Source organism: Diceros bicornis, unplaced genomic scaffold, assembly GCF_020826845.1.
Source record: "Diceros bicornis minor isolate mBicDic1 unplaced genomic scaffold, mDicBic1.mat.cur scaffold_526_ctg1, whole genome shotgun sequence".
Lineage (NCBI taxonomy): Eukaryota > Metazoa > Chordata > Mammalia > Perissodactyla > Rhinocerotidae > Diceros > Diceros bicornis.
In genome coordinates, this window is record NW_026691394.1 from 1 (window position 1) to 24,047 (window position 24,047).

General features: G+C 42.7%; 1 long non-coding RNA gene across 1 annotated transcript; it reads left to right on the top strand.

Annotated features, from left to right (window-relative positions):
* Nucleotides 1-3,423: 3,423 nt before the first annotated feature.
* On the top strand, nt 3,424-7,033 carry LOC131403010 (uncharacterized). Its single transcript, XR_009219137.1, has 4 exons — nt 3,424-3,602; nt 4,343-4,434; nt 6,525-6,632; nt 6,923-7,033. It is a non-coding gene; the product is annotated as an uncharacterized LOC131403010 (long non-coding RNA).
* The last annotated feature ends 17,014 nt before the right edge of the window (nt 7,034-24,047 follow it).

Sequence of the window (24,047 nt, forward strand, 5' to 3'; positions counted from 1 at the left end):
CCTGCTATGGGGCTGTTCTCTGGTGAGTAAAGAGCAGATGTATTCAAGGCCACTTTCATTCCTTTAATAAATATTTACTCAGTGCCTTCCACTTGCTGCACGATAGCAGTGATCTACCCTAAGAGCATTTATATTCTAGTAGGGTGACACAGACCATAAACAAAAAGAGAATCTTGAGGTGATCAATAAAGTTACATATACATCAAACTTTTTCATTCTGGACTATTATTCACCCTTTCCCTTCTTTGACTGTTTACCAGAAGTCTAATCATGGACTTGAAAACCAAGAAAGCATGGGTTCCAAGTTTCTTCTCACAACACCCTTGTTTCAAATACATAGTGTTTATCATCTGAGAGTATGTCTCTTTAAGACTAAGTTCCTAGGAATCAACATTATTTCATCACTTGCTTGAGAGGACCAATGTTATTATGAAGGGGAAAAAAATATCATATGGGATTTATACTTGAAATGATGTTTCCACTCTAATTGTGTTATTTAATGTGGTGTGATTTGGGGAAAGTCGGTTACTCCTTCAGAGACAGTGGTAATAAGACTTTGAAAAGCATTCTATAGAGATTAAATGAAACAAAGTATGAGAAACTGCTTTGTAAATTGCAAAGCAATCTATTTCAGATCATTTTTTCTAATAATATTTTCATTTATCCAATCCTTTTTGACTCTAACAAACCTGCCTAGACTTTTATCATTTATTCAACAATAATAATGGGTCAAAATGGTTGAATATTAGAAATTTCATATGGTTCAACTTAATTAATAGGCCATCACAATATTTAATTTGATTATAATTACAGTTAAATTTTTCATGATGCCTTATCATGTGCCAGGCACTTTCTAGGCATCTGACATGTATTCACTCATTTAATCCTCACAACAATGCCATGGAGACAATACTATTAACCTCTATTGTATGGATGAGGAACATTAGAGGTTATATAATTGACCAAGGTCACACAGCTGGTACCCAGGCAGTCCACCTCCAAAATCTCTTTTAGGCATCCATTAGAGGTTGTGGCGCTTACATTGTAAAAGGATCACCTTGGTTCCTGGTTGGTGAATGGATCAGAAGGGACTAAGGAAGAAAGCACATGGCTACTGAAATTATCCAGGCAAGCAATTCTGAATACAGGATTTCCTTCCTTTTTAAGGCTGAATAATATTCCATTGTATAGATGCCCCAGATTTTCTTCATCCTTTCACCCACGGGTGCACAATTAGGCAGTTTCTATCTCTTGGTTATTGTGAATAATATTGCAGTGCATTTTGTCAAATGACTTCCTGGCACTTAGTGAGTTTGAAAAAATTCTTATACACATTAGTTACTGTAATGAATTACCTTTCTAAATGTCTAAAGTTTAAATATTTGTCATTCTACAGAAATACCTTGCCTAATCATGATTTGTGTCGTTATCATTTCATGAATGATCTAAGATTTCTGTACAAAAAATTGTTATAATGGCTTTTTTTGCATGTATTCAGGAACCTGGCATAATATGGGTATTCCCTGATTCTTGATTTTTAGTAGATTTTTCTAGTAAGCCTTTGGGATACGAAGCATCTTCGTAGATGTGAGGCAGACAGCAGAAAAATGATAAAGTGATTGTTATATTTAATTATATCAAAAGAAAACTGTAGTTTTGCTAAATTGCTTTTACACATCATTTGCTTATTTGTAAGAGTGACACATATCATTTTATTAATGAAAAGAAAATTCAATAAACATTTTTAACATAAAACAATATCTATTGAGAACTTATATGAAAATTTTAGCAATATGCTGTCACCAATTTCCTCATCTGCAAAATGGAGATAGATAATACCATCTTCCTTATGGGTTTCTGTGAGAATACTCAAGAGTAATGTATGTAAAAGGCTTATCAACATGTGGGTTGGAAAGTGATGCCCCATTCATTTTTCCACCGGGATGATGACAGCTTTTTTAATGCTTGAAGTCTGTAGTTTTCAAAATACGTTCTACTCTTGTAAAGTGAATCCTTTTTACAAATTCTTTGTAGAGTTAGATGATCCCTTTGGAATACAAATTCAGGCTTCCGTGTGTGTGCGTGTGTGTGTATGTATACGCACATCTCTCAAATAATACTCCAAGGCTTATAATGAAAAGCTACTTTCCCCACTCTTGACTCTGGTTCCAAAAACAACTTCTTTAATTTTCTGGTTTAAAATCTATATTTCTAAATTAGCTACTCATACAGCTTTTTCATTTTTCAGATTTTGACTATTTATAGTTTATTTATTCTCTGAAAAAATCAGCACGAAGAGTTCTTACATATGTTAAAAACATAATTCCCCTTGCCCAATATAACTATTTAATGAATTAAGATAAATCAAAATTCAATGTCTACTGTTTTATGACATCAGTGTTTACCATTTTATAGCATACGAATCTTATCCAGAAATGTGCTACGTCAGCTAGTATGAATACATTTTCTTTCTCACTTTTTCCTTTGACTTTTTAAATGGTAAAATTCTCTTGTTTCTTTGTTGTCTTCCTATGGATTCATCACTGGTTCCTCTCCTTCCACCAGAAAATTAAATCTCTTCTCATTAACTTCTGATGCATGAGACAATTCATGGGCTTCAGGTTTTGCTTGGGGACACCCCTCTTGGGCTTGAACATATACACAGTCCCACATATACACAGTATGTCTGGAAGGATAGAGGAGGAAAGGATGTTTATCTCTGTGCAAAAGTACGGGGAGACAGTGGTAGAGTGAGAATATTTGAAGTTTTCTTATACGTGCACCTACGACGTAGGCCTCCCTCCCCCCAGATTTTTAAAATTAAAATAGCGTTATATCCTTATCTACTGGCTTGGAACAGCAAGTTGTAGAGAAATGTGAATATATGATCCAATTTTTTAACGAAATTAAGAACAGGAAACGCACAAAAAATTTAGAATTCTAAATATGGGCACATCGTTCTATGAGGCTATGTAAAGGTGGGGAAAGGAATGAAGAACAGCTGTTCAACATCCAGCTACCTGTGCATTCTAGGGGTCCACGGAAAGCCTCCCCTCCAGCCACGCCCTTGGAGCTGATTTCCTCCCCCTGTAAAGTCTGCCTGAATTATTCCACCCACACCCCACCTCTTCCCGCCCCTGGAACTGGTCTCAGCCCACAACTTTCGGGCCTGCCTCCGCCTACAGCCTGGTCCCTGCTCATTGCCCTGCCTGCACCCTTGTTCCCGCCCATAGAACTGCCTCCCCGGCCTGCTGTCACTCACAGCCTTGGCTCCGCCCACAGCCCGCCCCTAGAACTTGTTCCCGCACACTGCCCCGCCCATAGATTTTGTCCCTGTCCCTGATGCTGACCCAGCCTGCTTTCCAGCTTCTCACTCACTCTAGAAACTAGACATCTCCCCCGAGGCTGGGGTGCACGGCCTCGCCCCGCCCGCCGCCTCAATCCGCAGCCCCCAAACGTTCGTCCTCACCGAACGCCCGCCCGAGACCGGAACCGGAAGCGCGGGCGGCGCCGTGGATGGAGCGGGCGTTCTTAGCGGTGTGTTCCGTCTTCTCATTGCGGACCGAATTCCCCTGGACGTTCGCCCTCAGAGGCGGAGCTCGGTGAGCGGCGGGCGGTCCCGGCTCCAGTCGCGGTCCAGGGAGGGGCCTGGGCCGTGGGCAGCCCCGGCAGGGGTCGGAGTCTCTCCGTCCCCTCGCAGCCCCGTTTCCCCCGGGCTGTTCGCTCAGGGCCCCCGAGGCTGCTGTTCCTCCTGGCTCGGGGCGCCGCCGTCCCCTCCTCTGAGTCCCCGTCACCGTCCTCCGTGTGATTTTGTCCCCAGAGGGCTTTAGCCGCTTCTGGAGGCGATGTTTGGGTCGTTACAAATGGGGCGCTCCTGGCATCTGGGGGGGAGGCAAGGATGCTGCTCAGCATCCTCCAGGGCCCAGCACAGCCCCACAGAGAATTATCCGGCCCCAAATGTCAGTTGTGCCGAGGTTGGGAAACCTGCTCCAGGACCTGAAAATCTCCCGAGCCCTGAATGAAGTGTGGAACTTGTTGAGAAGTCAGCGAGTCACTTACAGGGTCCCTAAATGACAAGCTTGTTTAAAGGGTCCAGAGTCACCAAAAAGTCTCTGTCCAGCCAAGTGAGTTGAGCGACTCAAGTGCACACAGCACGAAGCTGCTTTCTCCCATCTCGGAGAGCAACAGGTGGCTGGATAGGAATCGGGAAAATCCAGCCACAACCAACAGTTACAGTTAAATCAGTAAATACAAAAATAGAACAGTGAATGGGGTTGGCCTTTCCATCCAACACCCTATAAAAGGCCTCAAAAGCTTGTTTGTGCTTTTTATCCCCCCTCAGACACGAAAAGCATCCGTGGAGCTCAAGTTTGATGTGAAACCAGGCTCAGGGTCCACCTGTCCTCGCTGATCCATGGATTTCTGTGTGACCAGGTGAGTACCCTGTGGACCTGGTACCAACAGGTTCCGGCAGCATCTGCTGTGCAGAAGACCTGCCAGTGAGCTTTCCTGGGCTCCGGTTGTCACCACCTGGAGTCACTGAGAGTGAAGGTATCTTGAGAAAAATTATTTATAGTTGATGGATGGAAAGATGGTAAGCTGTGTGTGGTTCTATGTGGTAAATATTTCAGTAAGTACAGTTATACGCAAATAAAAACACATGAAACAAACCTAAATAACTGCAAATGTGTATTATAGTAGAAAATATAGATTTACTTGCATTGCATAATATTCAAAAGTCAGGATTTATATATAATATAAACACAGAAATGTTTTGCGTGTGTATGTAGTATTAGAGGACATCCCATGAAATATTAGCAGGGATACTCAGCAACATTCCTTAGACCCATTCAATTTGATTTCTAAAGTCCTATAAATCCTCCACATAAATTTGAAATAAAGGAGCATTCAGGGAAAAAGATGATTTGAACTTCTTTGTATTAATAACAAATTTAAAATTGAATTTGCCAGTAGCCAGATTTATTTTGAGCATTTTTTTTCTTTATGACATTTCAAATCATTTGGAGGAGTACTAAGCAACACTGTAGATTGAAGGGAAGGGCGCTAGTCTCCAAAAAGACTATCCTCTCCACCTTGCCTTCTAAAGGGAATTAACTTTGTTTCTTGAAACTTTTCTGAAATAACGGTCTGGTGATTCACGTTGCAGAGAATCTTGTTAAGTACTTTTGTATTTAGTTGTTGGCCTCTACTAATTGTGTGTGTATGTGTGTGTGCCTTTTTCATTCTAGCTTTCCTGTGATGTTCTTGAGGGGAATGTGTGCTGGTCATGCAATAGATAGTCTCTGAGTGTATAATTAATGGTGAACAACCATCCTCGTTTATTCAGGACAGTGGGGTTTTCCAGGACACAGGACGTTTAGTGTTCAAACCAGGGCAGTCCTAGACAAACCGGGATGGTTCCTCATCTCATGAGCCAGGCCCTGGGACACATGCATGGGGACCTGGAGAACCAGAGAGACCTTGTCCCACCTCCATGGAATTTACATTGTATTTGGGAATTTGGATTTTGAAAAGTTAATGATGAGAGTGATGTGGGAGTTTGGCACAAGGGGAATCAACATGAGGGGGCAGAGAAGCCCTCTTGAGAAGGACTGATATTTAGCTTGAGAGCTAGAGTTGGGACTGGATTTAGCTGGCAGGAGGGTTAGACTGGAGTGAGGGTGTGGGAGTGTGTTCAAGAAAGCGTTTCAGGCAGAGGGACACGCATGAGGACACCCCTGAAGCAGAGAGCCTGGTGTGTCCATGAACTGAGAAGAAGGATGGCTGAGCCGAGTCAACACACGGGGAGGGGTGTGAGCCACACTGGCGAGGGGGGACAGGCAGGATCAGATCAGGGGTGACTTGGGACTCTGTTCTTAGAACAATGGGAACACTCTGGAGAGATGCGAGTAGAAGGATGATGTGATTAGCGTTTGGTCTAAGCATGTGGGTTAAAATGGACTTCATGGTTAAGAATAAAGACTTAATAGGCAAGATAGGAGGTGCTGGGAATAAGATTGGGAATAAGATTAGGAATAAGATGATTGTTCCCTAGGCCTGAGTGATGGCTGTGGAGTAGGAAAGAAGTAGAAAGAAAAGACCATGGAGTGTAGAACCAAGAGAACATAACGGTGCTTTCTTGCCTGCATGTGTCAGATGGCACAGGCCACTGACTGTTCTCGCTGCTGTCTGTGCAGACCTGCAGGTGCCCCCTCACCCAGGTCTGTGTGTTCACCCCTCTTTGCCACTCACAGGCCCCCCCATCCACATCCTAAAAGAAGTCAGGTCTTACTTGTCAGGGGGTTGTCTCACAAGGTAGACACCTAGGAGAGCCCCTGCAGGCATCAGAGCAGCCCCTTCAGCATCTCCATCACCTTCCTCCCTTCCCCTCTCTCGCTTTACACACCCAGAATGACCCCTGCTCAGTATTCCACATCCCCATGATCTTCCTCCCCCAGGCTTGAGAAGGGTGGGGTAGCCACTGGCGTGGACATCATCTGCACCTTCCATTCTGACCCCCGCAGGTCCCAGGCTGGACAGAGAGTGACTCTACTGGGAGCTGAGCCATGAGACTCAGCGCGTCACCTACCTGGGCTCCTTCACCCTGGACTGGGACAGCCTCTACTTCAGTGGTGAGGGGCTGTGCTACAGCCACGCTGTCTGTTCTGTGTTCCCTCCATTGCTCTAAAGTGAGCTATGATCCATCTCTCTATCCTCCTGGTCTGGGTTCAGTCTTCTCATCACTGTGTGATCACTGGGTCCAGCCACCTTCCATCTTATTGCCTTCCCCCTGAACACCCCTCCACTCGTCCCCTCTGCTTTCCCCTCTGCTTTTCCACAAAGGTCCCTACATCCTTTCTCTCCCTTAATTCTTTATGTTCACCCCAACACTTGCTCAGCTCCTCTCACCTTCTCTCCACAGGTTACACCTATGGAGCCGTGGCCCCAACTACCACCAGTGAGTATTCCTGGCCCTGGTCTCCTGTGTCCCGTCTGCATTTGTAGTTTGGGAGCACTTGTTCTCTTTCATCTGCTGTCCTTGGTGAAGGAAGGACCTGGAAGGACCCTAATTCATCCCTTCTCTCCCTCCCGGGTTCTGGTGGAGAGTCCCAGCCAGTGTGAGAAAGCCTTAGACACAGACATGTTCTCCACCACATTCTGACCCCACATGGTTTTCACTTTAATTCTCCTAAAGCCCTGCCCTTGGTCCTCCTTTTCCAGGTATCCCATCCATCTGCCCATTTTTCTGCCTATCTATCTCTCCTCTGAGTTCAGTCACTCTTGTTCACCTATCTCTCTCTCTTGGGCTCCTCTCCTCCACAGGCTTGCTCATTCCTTCTACTCACACAGTCACCGGTCCCCTCACTCTCATTTATGCTTCACCTGTGAATGGTGGTCCTGAGACAGCCAGTGCTGGAGCCCGTGTGAGCCTCGGGTCTCCTCCCACTCTGTCCCTCCCTGATGACAGCCTTATCCACAGCTCCCGAGCCAGCCACCACGTCCCTGCATACTTGATCATCACCTGAGCCACCAGAAGCCACCACAGGTATCTGGGGGCCCCTTTTCCTTCCCAAGAGAAGCTCTCTGGCCCCACTCCCCATGAGCCAGGTTTGATCCAGGAGGTGGGAAGCCAGGGTATAAAATTCTGGATTTAGGACAATCATGATGATCACAAAGATTATACCAACGATTCAGTCTAAGGCCAGCTCTCAGAGAGCCCCTAGTCTTGTGAAATTAACACATCATTATAATACAATGTGGGATATTTTGGGGAGAGGCACCTGGCATAATTTGGAGGGAAAGAGCTTGCTAGAGAAAGTTTCAACAGAATGAAGTCTTTAAGAATGTGTAGGAGGGACCCTGGTAAATAGAGGATGAAGGGTTTTCCTGGCAGAGAGGATTCCATGAGCAAAGGCTCCGGCCAGAAACAAGATGCCGTATGGGGAGAATTGAAACGAATTTGGGTTGCATGAAGCATAATGTTTAACCCGCAATAGATGGATAAAATGAGACTGAAAAGTCAGCAGGAGCCAGATTGAGTAGAGACTTGAGTGCCAGGTCAAGAAGGTTGAACTAAACACTGAAGGCCATAGGGAGCCATGGGAGGTACTAGAGCAGTGGTGGCCCTAGTGAGGTATTCATTTCAGAAAGATTCTTCTAGTAGTCCATGTAGAACATCCTGTAGACAGAGCATCCAGTGAGCCTGCTGGGGTGTTGGTCCGGGTGAAGGAAGTTAAGACCTGAGCTAGGACAGGGATGGAGAGAGGGAGTGTATGTGAGGACCAGTGTGCAAGGTGAATGGGTGTTACTGGGAGGGAGGAGGAGCTGAGTAGATGTGCTGGTTCTGACTTGGGTGACCACACGGGTGGGTGGTGGTGCCACTGGGACAGAAGACGACAGATTATAATGAGTGCAGGACTCTGGTCTGGTCTCAGGCCAGCTTTCAGAGATGGCCATCGCTCTCCCTCTCGTCTTGCAGCTTTGGGGCACAACCTGAAGACCCTCACAGTCAACGTCACCATCTCCACCCTCCGGTATTCATCAGACATGAGCAATGGCTATGCCATGTTCAACTTCACTGAGAAGGTCCTGCAGAGCCTGGTGAAACCCTGGTTCCAGCAGCTCCTGGTGGGTTAAATCCCACCCAGCCCTTCCTCCAACCCCTGTCCCGCCTGCTCCTCTTCCTCCTCCTTCCTCCCCAGCTGGATCATTGTTCAAGAAGAGCAGCCTGGGCCCCTTCTACTCAAGTTGCAGACTGGTCTCCCTCAGGTGAGACCATCCCCTCAGCATTTGCCCCTAATGACCACTTTTGTGACCACCCCTCTCTGTCTCTCCACTGTCCTCCCATTTCCTCGTTCCTGTTCTGGCCCCCACCCCCGGAGGTTTCAGGACCTCTCTCTAGACTCCCCACATCCCTCTCTCCCCAGGCCTGAGAAGGATGGGGCAGCCACCTGTGTGGACGCTGTCTGCACCCGCCACCCTGATCCCGTGGTCCGCCATGCCTCTGTGCTGGGAGCTGAGTGTCGCCACCTGTCTGCTCTTCCTCTCGGTGGCTCCTGGCTCCGCAGCCCAGAGTTTATCCATTAAGAGAGAGCACCAGCTACTTTTCCGCATCATCAGCTGGAACCTCAGCATCTCGGAGCCCACATCCTCGGAGTACTCCGCCCTGCTGAGAGACACCCAGGACCAGGTGGGGTCTCCCACTCCCGTCTCTCCTTGCCCTGAGGGCACCGTCATTCCTCCGTCTGACTTATATCTGTTATGTGATTGTTTCAACCCTTCACTTTCCCTGCATGTCTGGGTTCTCTCAGTGTCCAGGGGTGATGTCCTAGCTGCCTTTCCCATTTCTCACCTGGGTAAACTGAAGCTCAGAAAGGGGAGTATTCTGCCTAAGGTCACACAGTGAGTTAGGGGCAGAGCCAGGATCAGAACTCAGGTCTCCCTTGTCCCAAGGTCTGTGATCTTTCACTGGCTCCAGTGGCGCCGTGCATCCCCAGGAGACCTTCATCTCACCCACTCTCCCTCGTGTTTGTTCTAGGTCACCAAGCTCTACAGCGGCACCCAACTTTGAGACATATTCCATTCCACTCCTGCCTGGTCACCAACTTAATGTAGGTTGAGGAGATTGGAAGCATTGGCTGAGCTGGTGGCTGATGACTCTGAGCTCCCGTGACACATAATTGATCTGGAAGTCACTTACATCGTGCCCATTCTGCCCCACATCCCTGTCAGCTAATCCTAACATCTCCTTCCATAGGCTTTTGGGGGATGAGAAAAGCATTAACATTTGGTGCCACCAACCTCCAGCATCCTGCTCCTCCTCCTCTTCTGGAGACTTTCAACAAATATCAGCAGTCTAACTGTGCTCTCCAATACTGTAGCCGCTAACCACATGGGGCAATTTAAATTTTTTATACACCTATTAGGATACGATTCACATATTGTGTGTGGAGAGGAGTGTATTTTTTAGGTTTTTCTATATACAATATCTTCTCATCTGCAAAACAAATAGTTTTACCTCTTCCCTTCCAATCTGGATTTCTTTTATTCCTTTTTCTTGCCTGATTGCCCTCATTAGAACCTTTAGTACCTGTGATTAACATACGAGATATGGGAAGACATCATTGTCTTGTCCCTGGTCTTAGGGGGGAATTTTCAGTCTTTCACCATTGACTATGGTGTTAGCCGTGGGTTTTTCATCGATGCTGTTTATAGGTTGAGAAAGCTTTTTCTATTCCTAAATTGTTGAGTGTTTTCTTTTTTAGACACGAAGGGCGTTGTATTTTGCGAAATTCTTTTCTGTGTATGTGGTCGAGATTGCCTGGTATTGGCCCTTATTCTATTAATATTGTGTAATACATAGTCAAGTTTTCAGATATTAACCCAACCCTTCAACTAGAGGTTAGAGATTAAGATGTTCTCAAGTCTTGCCTGGGCGTGCCATAGCCCTGAGCCCTTGTGTCCTTCTAGATGCCCGCAAATACACTGCAGCTTTTCAAAGGCCCCTGTGGACATCACATTCCCCCAAGTTTTCTTCTAAGTTTTTGGCTCACCTCTTGCCTGCCTCAGCTGGTATCACTCCCTCAGGCAACTACAATAGAAAACAATTAGCTCTGATTGTTTTTAGCAAGTGCCCTGGGGACAGACTTTCCTCCCTGGGCAAGCTCTGACTCAAGTAACGTCAAGCCCTGAACATGGGGCTTTATCGGGAAGCTGCCAGGAAGGTCAGCTAGTGACAGTTCGATGGGGATGGTTCTTTTCAGAGCTCCAAACCCATTATGGCTGCTTGGCTGCTGGTTATCTCAGCTACCATGGTTCTGAGACTGATGATTTTCAAAGTTATGGAGGATATTGTGAGAGCAGGATGGGATAGTGCAAGTTATAGTGCCACAAAGTTTGCTCCCGTTATCAAGATTCCACCATGTTTCTTCACTAAACCCTCCTCAGATTCTTACAAGCTGTTGATTAATTTCTAGACTTCTGAAAAGTTGATTTTGACAATTTTTACCAGTGTTTTCATTGTTTTTATGCATTTGCAGAAAATCTTTCTCAAATGTTTCAAAAATGTTCTCCCTGTGGTTATTTATTTATGAATTAATTACTTGAAATTACATGAGAAATTCAGTTCCTCACTCACACACACTAACCACATTTTAAGTGCTTGATAACACCATGGGGATGATAATGAGTGTATTTGGTAGTGCAGACAAATGTTTACATTATTGCAGAAAGTTATCTTGGACAGGACACAGAAGCAGGGAATCTAGAATCAAGGTAGAATTCTAGACACACTTGTTCATCCCTTGTGCCCTTCCAGGTCTGTCCCCCACAGTAACCACACTGGCGTGGACTCCCTGTGTACCTTGCCGCCTTGGCACAGAGATTGGACAGAGTTGCCATCTATGAGGAATTCCTGCGGCTGACCCAGAATGGACCCAGATGCAGAACTTGACCCTGGTAAGGAAGAGTGTCCTTGGGGATGTTAAGGCTCCCTGGTCATTGGGAAATGAAGTGAGACCTTTCTCGGGACTCTGGATGCCTGGGGCTGAGAGAGCATTGAACTTTCTCAGGCTGGCAGGAGGTGGCATAGTCCCCCAGTCTTTACCCACCATAGAGAGACAAGGACACCAGTGTAATATTGGAGGCCGTCACCTTCTCCTAGACAGCTCTGTGACCTCAAGCTAGTCACCTCCCCTGTCTTGACTTTTGTTTCCTTATCTCTCCACTGAAAGCCACTGGGCCAGATGGTCAGTGAGGGCCTCCAGCTCTGTGTGAAGCAGACTTACAGGTTTGGGGTCATGTGGTTTCTGATTTACAGGCTATAGTTTGCCAAGTCCCACTCTAGATGATCACCAATGCACTAGAACTTTCTGCAGTGGTGGAATGTTCTATATCTGTGCTCTCCAGTGCATAGCCGCATGTGGCTGTTGAGTACTCGAAGGATGGTATTGTGACTGGTCTTTATTGTTACTGATTTTTAATGTTACTGAGGTACTAGATTTTTTATTTAATTTAACTAAAATTAATTTTAATTCAAAAAAAGACTTGTTGCTGCTCCATATCAGACAGCACACCTCTAAGAGTTTTTCTGGATAGAGGTACAAGTAGGGGGGCCTGCACCCCTCCCCCCGTGCCCACTGAGTGCTGTGTGTCCTCCCCTCCTGGAGTTTATGTTGTAGCTGGCAATAACAAGAATAGAGAATTGAAACATCAATTATTTGATGTGAACAAACTCATACTTGGAGGCGGTATTCAGAGAAGACTTCCTGCAGGAGATTACATTGTAGGTTAATCCTAGAAAATGAATATTAAGCAAACAGATAAAGTAGAAGGGGATGATGTGTTTCCAGGCATGGAAGAACACTTTTGAGTGGGATTTTACAAATTTAGAGAGATCCCATAGGCTTGCCAACTGTGATGACCCATTCTCCCCCCGACCGTCCTAAGAAAGTCCAGTCCAAATTCAGTCCTCTGCGCCCAGAGGTATGAATTTCGTTTAATTAATTACACTTTTGTTCTGTGATAATAGTCTTGGATTTTGTAGCACAGTGTGCTCACTTTTTAGAAATGGAAACTAAAATTGGGTGAAACATCATGATGTCTACTTGACTTTAATATTTCATTGAAAACATGGGATGAATCAAGGGTGGCAAGTGTTAATAATTTATACATTGATGAAATATTGTTTTAATTGGATGGAATATACATTGTTAAATCTAGATGATGGATGTTTATGAGACTGTTCCCTTTATTTTTCTGTGTCTAAAAAGTTTTATTAAAAAGAGTGAAACACACTCACATGCATTCTCCATTTCATTCACTTCCAGAATATTCTCCCAATAGAGATGATACCTTGACTGAGAAGCCTGGTAAACCTGCAGGAAGCCTCAGCCCATGGTAGGGGATGAGTATGTTGATGCTGTGTCTCATCGAAGAGAACCGTGCGCACAGTGTCTTGGATGATGAAGAATGTTGGCCAACCCTTGTCAAGGAGGGTTGAGGCACAGTGGGGTCACCAGAAGCCCTTGGGCGATGACAGGATGTGGCTTACCTCACCACTTGTCTCCTCAGACCTCCCCTTCTGGGCCCTCATCCTCATCTGCTTGGCGGGACTCCTGGTGCTCATCACAGGCCTGATCTGCTGTCTCCTGGTAAGCCATGACGTGTTGCTTGTCTTCTTATTGCGTTGTAAGAGCTCTTTATATAATATAAATACACATCCTTTTCTAGGGATATGTTTTGCAGATGTTTTCTCCCAATCTGTGCGTGACTTGCCTTCTCCTTCACAACATGAGTCATTGGGGAAATGTAAGTGACAGTCATCACGAGATTCCACCACACTTGAGAATGGCTAAAGTTAAAAAAACTGACTATAGCAAGTGTTGTTGAAGATGTCAAGTCACTGAAACTCTCATCGAGTGCTGGTGAAAAATAGCTTGGATGCGTCGTTAATAATTACATACGTCTACCCAGCCATTCCTCTCCTAGGAATCAATCTAAAGGAAATAAACACTAATGTCTATACACAGACTTGTACACACATGTTGATAACAACCTATTTATAGTAGACAAAAGCGGAAAAGACCCCTAATGTCCATCTACTGGTGAACTGATACACAAAGTGTGGTATATCTCCACAGTGGAATACTATTCAATCATAAAAAGGAATGAATTATTTTTTTTAATTACTCTATTGAAATTATAAAGGGTTTTAACATTGTGTAATTTTGGGTGTTCATTATTATTTGTGAATTTCTGTATAGACTGCATCGTGCTTACCAGCGGTAGTCTAACTTTTTTCCATCACCATGCATATGTGCCCCTTTAACTCTTTCACTCAACACCCAACCCCCTTCCCCTCTGGTAAGCACTTATCTGTTCTCTTTATCCCTGTGTATGTTTATCTTCTACATATGAGTGAAATCATGCATATTTCTTTGTCTGGCTTATTTCATATAACATCATACCCTCAAGGTCCATCCAAGTTGTTGCAAACAGGATGATCTTGTCTTTTTTTTCTGGCTGAGTAGTGTTCCATTGTATATAATACATACCACATCTTCTTTATCCATTCACGTGTAGCAGCGCACTTGGGGTGCTTCCATGTCTTGGCTATTGTGAATAATGCCGCAATGAACACAGGGGTGAGTAAATCTCTTTGAATTGTTGATTTCAATTTATTTGAATAAATACCCAGTAGTGGGATAGCTGGAAGGTATGGTATTTCTATTTTTAATTTTTTGAGAAATCTCCATACTGTTTTCCCTGGTGGCTGCACCAGTTTACATTCCCACCAGCAGTGTGTGAGGGTGCTCTTTTCTCCTTATCCTCTCCAACATTTGTTATTTTTTGTCTTGGGAGTTATAGCCATTCTGACAGGTGTAAGGTGATCTCTCATTGTAGTTTTGATTTGAATATCCCTAATAATTAATGATGTTATACATCTTTTCATGTGCCTGTTGGGCCTCTCTATATCTTCTTTGGAAAAATGTCTGTACATATCCTCTGCCCATTTTTAGATTGGATTATCTTTTTTACTGTTGTTGGGTGTGTGAGTTGTTTATATATTTTGGAGATTAACCACTTGTCAGATATATGATTTGCAAATATTTTCTCCCAGTTCGTGGTTGCTTTTTCTTTTTTTTTTTTTTGAGGAAGATCAGCCCTGATCTAACATCCGTGCTAATCCTCCTCTTTTTTTCTGAGGAAGACCGGCTCTGAGCTAACATCTATTGTTAATCCGCCTCCTTTTTTTTTTTTTCCCCAAAGTCCCAGTTGATAGTTGTACGTCATACTTGCACATCCTTCTAGTTGCTGTATGTGGGACACTGCCTGAGTTTGGCCGGACAAGCGGTGCGTCTGTGCGCGTCTGGGATCCGAACCTGGGCCGCCAGTAGCGGAGCTCGTGCACTTAACCACTAAGCCACGGGGCTGGCCCTGTCTTTTTGTTTTGTTCATCGTTTCCTTTGCCTTGCAGAAGCCTTTTAGTCTCATGTAGTCCCATTTGTATATTTTTCCTTTTCTTACCCTTGCCTGAGTAGACATAGTATTGGGAAGGGTGCAGCTAAGACCAATGTCAAAGACTGTACAGCGTATATTTTCTTCTAGGAGTTTTATGGTTTCAATTGTTAGATTCAAGTCTTTTATCCATTTCGAGTTAATTTTTGTGTATGGTGGAAGATAATGATCTACTTTCATTCATTTGCATGTGGGTGTCTAGTTTTCCCAACAGCATTTATTGAAAAGACTTTTTTTTCCTCCATTGTATGATCTTGGCTCCTTTGTCAGAGATTAACTGGCCACAGATGTGTGGTTTTTTTCCTGGGCTTTCAGTTCTGCTCCATTGATCTATGAGTCTGTTTTTGTGCCAGTACCATGCCATTTTGATTACTATAGCTGTGTAATATATTTTCAAGTTAGGATTGTGATGCCTCCAGCTTTGTTCTTTCCTCTCAGGATTTCTTTGGCTGTTCGAGGTCTTTTGTTATTCCGTATATATTTTAGGATTCTGTGTTCTCTTTCTATGAAGAATGTCATTGGAATTCTGATTGGGATTGCTTTGAATCTGTAGATTACTTTAGGTAATGTGGACATTTTAACTATGTTTATTCTTCCAATCCATGTGCATAGAATATCTTCCCATTACTTCAGGTCATCATTGATTTCTTTCAATAAAGTCTTATAGTTTTCATTGTATAGTTCTTTAACCTCTTTGGTTAAATTTATCCCTAGACACTTTTTTTTTTATGTTGCAATTGTAAATGGGATTGTATTTTTGAGTTCTCTTTCTGTTAGTTCATTATTAGAGTATAGAAATGCAACTGATTTTTGTAAGTTGATTTTGTACGCTATACCTTTGCTGTAGTTGTTGATTACTTCTAATAGTTTTCTGATGGATTGTTTAGGGTTTTCTATATTTACAATCATGTCATCTGCAAACAGCAAGAGTTTCATTTCTTCCTTTCCAATTTTTATTCCTTTTATTTCTTTTTACAGCCTAATTGCTCTGGCCAAAACCTCCAGTACTATGTTGAATGGGAGTGGCGAGAGTGGGCACATTTGTCTTCTTCCTCTTCTTAGAGGAATGGCTTTAAGTTTTTCACCATTAAGTATGATGTTGGCTGTGGGTTTCTGATATATGGCCTTTATTGTGTTGGGGTACTTTCCTTCTATATCTATTTTATTGAGAGTTTTTATCATAAATGGATTTTGGATCTTGTCAAATCCTTTCTCTGCATCTGTGGAGAGGATCATGTGATTTTTATTCCTCATTTTATTAATGTGGTGTATCACATTGATTGATTTGCAGATGTTGAACCATCTCTGCATCCCTGGCATAAATTCCACTTGATCATGGTATATGATCCTTTTAATATATTGCTGTGTTCCATTTGTTGATATTTAGTTGAGGATTTTTGCATCTGTGTTCATCAGCGATATCGGCCTGTAATATTCCTTCTTTGTGCTATTCTTGCCTGCTTTTGGTCTCAGGGTGATGTTGGCCTCATAGAATGAATTAGGAAGTGTTCCATCTTCTTCAACTGTTTGGAATAGTTTGAGAAGCATAGGTATTAAATCTTGTTTGAGTATTTGGTAGAATTCTCCAGAGAAGACATCTGGTCCTGGACTTTTGTTTTTTGGGAAGGTTTTGATGACCATTTCGATCTCTTTACTTGTGATTGGTCTATTCATTTTCTCTATTTCTTCTTGAATCAGTTTTGGGAGGTTGTATGAATCTAATAATTCATCTATTTCTTTTAGATTATCCAATTTGGTGGCATGTAAGTTGTTCAATATATTCTTTTATTGTCCTTTGGATTTCTGTGGTATCTGTTGTAATTTCTCCTCTTTCATTTCTAATTTTATGTCTTTGAGCCTTCTCTCTTTTTTTCTTAGTGAGTCTGGCTAAGAGTCTGTCAGTTTTGTTTCAATCTTCACAAAGAACCAGCTCTTTGTTTCATTGATCCTTTCTACTGTTTTTTTAGCTATTTCATTTATTTCTGCTCTAATTTTTATTATTTCCCTCATTCTGTTGACTTTGGGTTTCATTTGTTCTTCATTTTCTGGTTCTTTTAGGTGTGGTTTAAGGTTACTTATTTGGTATTTTTCTTGTTTGTTGAGGTGCACTTGTATTGCTATGAATTTCCTTCTTAGAACTGCTTTTGCTGCATCCCATAAGAGATGTTTTGTTGTCTTTTCATTTTCATTTGTCTTCAGGTATTTTTTGATTTCTCCTTTGATTGGTTCATTGATCCAATGGTTCTTCAGTCTTGTGTTCTTTAGTTTCCACATATTTGTAACTTCCCCATCTTTTGTCTTGTAGTTGATTTCTAGTGTCATATCATTGTGGTGAGAAAAGAAGCTTGATATGATTTCAATCTTAAATTTATTCAGGCTTGCCTTGTTTCACAACATATGGTATATCTTTTAGAAGGTTCCATGTGCACTTAAGAAGAATGTGTATTCCGCTTTTTTGGGAGGGTATGCTCTATATATATCAATTAAGTTCATCTGATCATATGTTTCATTTAATTACACTATTTACTGGTTGCCTTTCTATGCATGATCTATCCATGATGTAAGTGGGGTGTTCAGGTCCCCTGCTATTATTGTGTTGCTGTTAATTTCTCCCTTTAGGTCTATTGATAGTTGCTATATATTCTTTTGTGCTGCTGTGTTAGGTGCATATATCTTTATAAGTGTTATGTCCTCTTGGTGGAAAGTCCCCATTATCATTATATACTGCCCCTCTTTGTCTCTCATAGTCTTTTTTATCTTGAAGTCTGCTTTGTCTGATATAAGTATGGAAACACCTACTTTCTTTTATTTGCCATTTGCTTGCAGTATTGTGTCCAATCCATTCATCCTGAGCCTGTTTGTTTTTAGTGCTGAGATGTGTTTCCTGGAGGCAGCGTATTGTTGGGTCTTGTTTTCTAATCCACCCCAGCACTCTGTGTCTGTTGATTGGAGAATTCAATCAATTTACATTTAGAGTGATTATAGATACATGAGGGCTTAATCCCACCTAATCTATATTTCCATTGTTTCTCTTCCTTTGTGTTTCTGACTACCATTTCATTTTGGGGGTTTTCTGTGGAGGTGTTCTCTTTTTTTATGATCTATGGCTCTGCTCTGATTCTTTGTTTGCTGGTTACTGTGAGGTTTGTATAAAGATCTCATAGATGACATAGTCCATCTTCTGAGAGCCTCTTATCTCCATTAGCCTAAGCAGGTTCCATCCCTTTCCTCTTCTCCTTCTGAGTTATTGTTGTCACAAGTTATTCAATTTTGTGTTGTGCGTTTGTGACTAAGCTGAAGTGTTTATAGTTACTTTTGATGCTTTCCTTCCCTTCCTCTTTTAAGTTATAATTAAGTATTTGCTACCCTGTTGTGAAACAGAGCTGTAGCTTTCTGATTTTGTCTTTCTATTTATCTCTTTGCTCAAAGCTTTGTAGACATTTGCCTTCTTTTTGTTTCAGGTATGAGGGTGTTCTTGATCATTGTTTGTATGAGAGATCTAGTGGCGATGAACTCCCTCAGCCTTTGTTTATCTGGGAAAACTTTCATTTCTCCATTGTATCATAAGGATCATTTCACTGGATAGAGTATTCTTGGTTGAAAGTTTTTGTCTTTCAGTATTTTTAATATATCATTCCATTCTTTCCTTGCCTGTAAAGTTTCTGCCAAGAAATATGCTGAAAGCCTGATAGGGGTTCCTTTGTAGGTCATTTTCTTCTGTCTTGCTTCCCTTAATATTTTTTCTTTGTCATTGGCTTTTGCCAATTTTACTATTATATGCTTTGGAGAAGGTCTTTTAGCATTGATGTAATTAGGCGGCCTGTTGGCTTCATGTATTTGTAAGTCCAGTTCTTCCCCAGGTTTAGGAAGTTCTCATCTATTATTTCTTTGAACAAGCTCTCTGCTCCTTTCTCCTTCTTTTCTCCCTCTGGGATACGTATAATTCTTAGGTTGCTTTTATAATTGACTCATATATTTCTCCAAGAATTCCTTCATTTTTTAAAAATCTGAGTCCTCTCTCCTCATCCACTGGAAACATTTCTATATTTCTATCCTCTAAATCACTAATTCTTTCATCCATAATATCAGCTCTGTTTTTTAAGGATTCTAGATTCTTTTTTATCTCATTAATTATGTTCTTCATATCCAGAATTTCTACTTGTCTTTTTATTTAATTAGTTTCAGTCTCTTTGATGAAGTATTCCTTTTCCTCATTAATTTTATTCCTGAGTTCATCGAACTGTCTGAACATTCTTGTAACTTGGTGAGTTTCTTTAATGACAGTTATTTTGAATTCTCTGTCATTTAGATTGTAAATTTCTGTGACTTCAAGGTTCCTTTCTGAAGATTTGTCATTTCCTTCTGCTCTGAATTGTTACTGTAGTTTCTTATGGTGTTTGATGAACTAATCTTTTGCCTGCGTATTTGTGGTAGTATCAGGTCGCAGATGTCACCTGCTACCGCTGTGGGGAAAGCATGAGCTGTGTTTCTGATCCCACTCCATATGCTGGAAATTGCGTGTATACAATGGGTGTTCCCATCCGCTGGGAAAGCATTCACACTAGGCTCAGAGCTGCCACCACAAGGAGGCACGTACCCAGTTGTAACACCGCAGCACTACTCTGGGTATTTGTGCCATCTGGCAAAGCATTTGCTTGTGTGCATATATCTGCTGCTGCCTTTTCTTATGCTCATGCCAGCCTCTGTGTTTGGTGGGTGGGACTTCTTCATGCGTTCTCAGCATTGGCCAATCATTGGGACTGCAGTGGCATGGTGGGCTTTCCAATCATCAAGGAAAACATTCATTTGAGGTTCCAGGGCTCCCACCAACCCCTCCCAGAGTTGCACCAAGATGCATTCCTACTTTTGGGGATGGAGCAGTACTATTTGGTCTCACTCCAACCTGGGAAGCACTCAGGTGTGTGCACAGTGCTGCCAGGGAAGCGTTGGGGATAGGAATGAATTCATAGCACATGCAATGACAAGCATAAATCTCAAAATAATTATGCTGAGTGAAAGAAGCCAGTAAAAAATGAGTACATAGTGTATGATCCCATTTATAAAAATCCTTGGAAAATACAGGAAAATATATAGGGACATATACCGGATCACTGGTTGCCTGGGAATGAGAATGTGTTTGCAAACGGCAGGGAAAGAGAAATTAAAATGACCATGAGGAAATTTGGGGAGGATGGGCGTTCCTTTTCTTGATTGAGGTGATGGTTCAATAAGTTATAATCAAAATGTATCAAATTGTTCACTTTAAAAATATGCAGTTTACTATATGTCGTTAATACCTCAATTAACCTAGAACATGTAGGGGAAAGAGAGGGAGAGAGAGAGGAAAGAGGGAAAAGGAAAGGAAATGAAGGACCGAGGGTGAAAATTAAGTGGACAAAAGGAAGAGGGGGACACAGGATGCATCGGGTCTCTGTGGCTTTGGTATCACCTTCCCCTGGAGTCTCCCATACTGGGGAGCTGACTGGACCATTCTGATGCGCTCTCCTCACCTCACAAGTCACTGTCTGCCGGCGGAAGAAGGAGGGTGACTATGATCTCCAGTGACGACGCCTGGGCTATTACCTGCCTCATGGCAAGCTACGGAAGCTGCAATGACTAGATCTGAGGTCCCTTTTTCCCAGCTGGGGTCCAGAGGAGCTTGGCTGTAACAGAACGAAACCATATCAGACGGACACAGAATCCGAGCCTTTCTAGACTTGGCCCCTGACTGGCTCACAGGGGACTAAGCTGAAAGGTTTCACCTTCCTTAAGTCCTGAAAGTGACTGCAAATTCTGTCCTGTGGTGTCACACTAGTTCATCCCTCAGAGACACCAGAATTGGTGAAACCAACACAGACATTGCCATCATGTAAAATCGTATCCCCACTTCAGTGCAAGGTTTCTCTTCTTAGGAAACTTTGGAACCTCCCTCCCCTTCACTCTGTGCAGCCATCACACCCCTCTCGGTTCCTCCATATTCCTCCCCAACTGAAGCTCTGGCAGTCTCAGGTTCCCCTTTTCTGTTTCATTCTCTGAAGCTCAGATTCACCAGGACTTCCAGATCAATCTCCCTCGATGGCTCCTTTCCCCACTCATGGGTCATACATGATCGGAAACAGGCCAAGATGAGAGAAGTGGGTGAGACATGACTCTGCAGTCACCTTGGGCCTTGGGAGCTGAAATGACTAGATGTCTGGGAAGCTTGAATCCCAGAGAAACACCAAGGCTCTGGGAAGAGAGTATCTGCTCTGGATGTAAAAGTGAATAATACTGGGCGGGAGAAATCTGAGGGAAAAGAAAGAGTCTTTTTTCATCTTTCTCTGTACAGAGTCCAACTAGCCTCACAGCAGAGGCTCCCCAACAAGCAGCCCAGAGCATCCCAGGCATGAGGCAGGCTGCGCTGTTCTGCCGTGGGTCTGTGGGAACAGATTACATTATCTGTACACACTGTGCCGACGACCACAGCTGAAGATATCCAAGGGCTGAGAATTAAAGTCACAGTCATGGCACTCTTTCAGACTTTTTGTGTGTGAGCTTCACATTCTCAATCTTAAGCAGTGCTTCTCTGAGAATGCACACTCTGAAGATTATAATGATTAATAATATTAATATATTATTCATTGCATACATTATACATTGTACATTATAATTATAAATTAATGTATAATTATTATTCATTAATATATTATTATATATTACATTATTATAATATCATTATAATGCTTAATAATCGTTATCATTATTGACTATTTAATTTCTCCTAAGCAACATGACTGGCAAGCTCTACGTGTATTATCTCAGTTACAGTCACAATATTTAGGGTTTTATTCCCATTTTGAGGTAAAGATGTGGAGGCTCAGAAATATTAAATAAGTTGACACAGAAGGAAAAGAATTACTACAAAGCTAAATTAACCACATATTCACACTATGTTTCAAAGAAAGAAAGACGTTTTCTGACTTACAAACAGACTCAATGTTGACCTCCCACAGTCCTGCAGCTAAAGAACTGGTAAAGAATGTACATCAGGAAGAAGAAATGTGAACCCAGGAAAACATAACAGAAGTCACTAAGAAAAGAAAAAACCGTCTGTCTAATTTAGTATTAGTTTTAAAACAAGACATTAAAAACACATTTGAATTAAAATTTCAGATGATTACCACATGGAAGAATACAGGAGAGAAGATTTAGGTAAAAAATAACTCATTTTTTAGGGAAGATATAAATACTAAGATACTCTATTATTGTTTAACACATTGCTCTCAGAAACTGATAAATCTGTGGGACAAAAGTAAGTAATGATAAAGAGGATTTGAAGAGTGCAACATACTCGATCAGACAAATAGACAAATCCCAACACACTGGCTTATTTTGAGACTTGTGATGCTGAAAACAGTCCTTCTCCTGACAGCATGATACCGCAATGGCATATCAATTTTCATGAATCAAATTTCCAACGTATATAAATCTAAAAAAATGAAAAACCAGTATTTCCTTGTATGCAACTAGTGATTCAACATACAACAAATACCAGAAAAATAGAGACCCAGAAGTAGGTGTCTTTTTTGAGAAGACAGATATAACAGCTCTTTAGTGAAATGTTATGTTGGAATCTATTGCAACATTACACAAAAAGGACAATCCATTTGGATGAGGTATGTTTTCTTTGTGACTGTGAGGGCAAAACTCTAAAGAATCCCCTGACTGTGATAACTCTCTGTTGATCTTAAAATACAAATACATAACACTCAGGAAAGTAAAGGAAGGAAAGATCTCCTTTCTCTCCTCACCTGAAACTCAATCTCCCACCTCAGAAGGATCACTGTCCGTATCTTCTCTGTCATGCAAAGGAATCAATGAAAAGAAAAGTATTGGTATATATTAAAGTTTTAAGAGCTCAAACCAAGAAAACCTAATGACTCCTGCAGAGGCATTGATTTAGTGTGAGCTCCATGTCATCTGCCCCGTCTTGTCTCTATCATCGTGTTTGTCGGGACGTCCTTCTTGGCCCCTCACTCTCCCTGCCTCGTTAGCCAGTCTGTCTGCATCAGTGCTACCGCCAGTCTCTCTCTTGCCGTCTTCACTTTCTCTTCCTGTTTCCTGATATCTTCCTGAGTCACCAGAAGTTGTTTGCAAAGGAGCTGTGGGATGTACAGACCAATTCCTGGGATCGTCTCTGCTGAATCTGAAGACCAGGCAGGGGTGGGCATGGGACTGGGGTTCGGACCACCTGTGAGCACACCTGGCAGGGATGCACCTGTGCAACTAGGTGCAAGATTCAGCAGGGCTTTGGCAAGGTCCAAAGGACTTAACGGTTCCCCTGCACTCTGCAGGCCTGGAGACCTTGCAGTCTCTTCTGCCAGCAGAGTTGTTGGGGCTGCTCCAAGGTTTCCTCCCATTGATGGCATCTGACCTCATTGCCAGGATGGGATGTGATTCTAGTAACTGGCCTCTTGAATATGTAACTGGACATCCTCAAAGGGATGGAGATGCTCAAACCAGGCTTTGGGTTGGATTCGTGTCCACAATCATGTCGCTTCTTCTGTGATGATTTGACCATCATACTTCTTTTCCTCTTACCCTATAAATTGGGAATGTGGATCAGAGTGATAAATGAAGCCTGACTTCCCAGGACAATTATGTCAGATGCCTTGTACTTCTACCCTCCCTCTCTCCCTGTGGGGATTAATCTGACCTGTGTCCTGGGACGTCATCAAAGAGATTTGGGTCAAGAACAGAAAGCTCTAGGTCAAAACTCAGGACTACGGCAGGTCATTTCTTCTCCCCCATGTTGTTAGACACTTATGAGTATGACTTTATTCTCATTTTGTCCTTGTCTCTCTCAACAACAAAATCCTTGGTGCTCCCTGTCAGGACACACTGTTCCCAGTCTTTTTCTAAATCCCAAATCATACCATTCTTCTGTACTATATGACTATTCATTTGATAAGCCCATTGACCAGTTGGTGTTCATAGCTCCATTCGAGCTTAAGTCAGTAGTGAAATTATCATCCACCCCACTCCTAGTG